This window comes from Octopus bimaculoides, chromosome 4 (assembly GCF_001194135.2).
Source record: "Octopus bimaculoides isolate UCB-OBI-ISO-001 chromosome 4, ASM119413v2, whole genome shotgun sequence".
Classification (NCBI taxonomy): Eukaryota; Metazoa; Mollusca; class Cephalopoda; order Octopoda; family Octopodidae; genus Octopus; species Octopus bimaculoides.
Window position 1 is genome coordinate 65,091,783 of NC_068984.1, and position 1,583 is coordinate 65,093,365.

General features: G+C 27.7%; 1 protein-coding gene across 9 annotated transcripts in view; it reads right to left on the minus strand.

Moving 5' to 3' along the window:
- Window positions 1–1,583, minus strand: part of LOC106882502 (bone morphogenetic protein 1) — a 987,136-nt gene that overhangs the window by 590,696 nt on the left and 394,857 nt on the right. The gene's annotated exons all lie outside the window — the stretch shown is intronic.

Here is a 1,583-nt window from a genome sequence, read left to right on the forward strand (position 1 = left end):
ATAATAATAATAATAATAATAATAATAATTTACTTCAACATTAAAATCTTTTTCCTATATTTTCTTAATTTTTTTTCTGTATGTTTGTCATATTTAATAAAGAAAAAAAAAAAAAAAAAAGAGGTTGCAGAAGACGAACTTAATTCATATCTATATTTGTGATACACTGTTCAACATTCAATAGTATATCCTCAAGCCATGTATTTGTTTACTGTATGTAGCCATAGCTATTCATTCAAGTACAAGTAAGCTAGCAATTTCAGGCTGCCACTAATTAATGAACAACTGTTTATAATTCATATATAAGTCAATATTTCATTGCTTGTAGCCAATACAGCCTAACTATGTAGACTAACACTACTACTTGTTTACTCTATTTTGATCCTCGCTCACAATCAACAGCCAACATTTTTCTGAGGATAATATTGATATTCTATTGTATTAATGAATACAGCCTAATAACAATAGTAAACATGAGTTTTACTACTTTTTATTGCCATCCTTCTCAGTTTCTCCCTCCCTGATTCTCTTACTATTTTATAGTAATATCAATTTCTGCTTTTTGTTTATGTGTTTTCTTTTTTTATATTATAAGCTATTTTATATTTTTAGTTTAAAGAAGGTTAATACATTTGAATCCATTGATTAATTCTCCTAATCAATGTTGACTACCATTAATTTACCAATAAATTTTCAAGTTTGATCATTTTTGAGATATTCCTCTTGAAGTAAAAAAAAAATCAATAACATTAACCCAAAAAGTAAAAACACTTCCCTAAAGGCTAAATCTAGAATGAAAACTGTCTGCCTATGCATTCTATATGTATATACATACATTCCTTCATATACACATGCACACACACATATACATATACAGATACACAGTCTGTGATCTTTATAACTATGGAGACCAGTTGCAAGAAATTTTAACTCAATGCCACAAATTCTTTTCACAGCTTCTGCTTTTAAGAATATAAAGGAATGGAAGGAGTTCTATATACTGGTTACATACTGTACACCATAACTAACACTATACAAACAAATCTGATATTATATACACACATACATACACACAGACACACTCCCATTCACACACACACATATATATTAAAAATATGTTACTATAGGCACATAACCAAATAAAGGTTTAGACTCTGATTACATAATACATATAGAACTCACAAATGCTAATTTATGCTACAGCATTATATTCCTACAAATTTTCAAAACATATCAAACAATTCTCTTATTTCTTAAATTATCCTGAAAAAATGTAACCTACTTGAATATTTTTCTGTTTCTGAAATTTTGTCTTACTTTCAAAAGCCTGCTACAAAAAATTAATTCCATTTTATATATCACTCTTCTGAAGTGAAAATATTTAATAATACACCAAGTTGCTCAATAATGCATATTTCAGAAATCTATATTCTTCATCTCTTTTTTTTTTCTACCCTAAATTTACAAGGTTAAAGTGTTTAGGTGCAGCTCAGATACAATTATATTACCCAGAATTGCTTTCAAAGAGCAATTGTGGAGTAATTTATTCTTGCCAATATTACGAGATATTTTTCCATGCACAG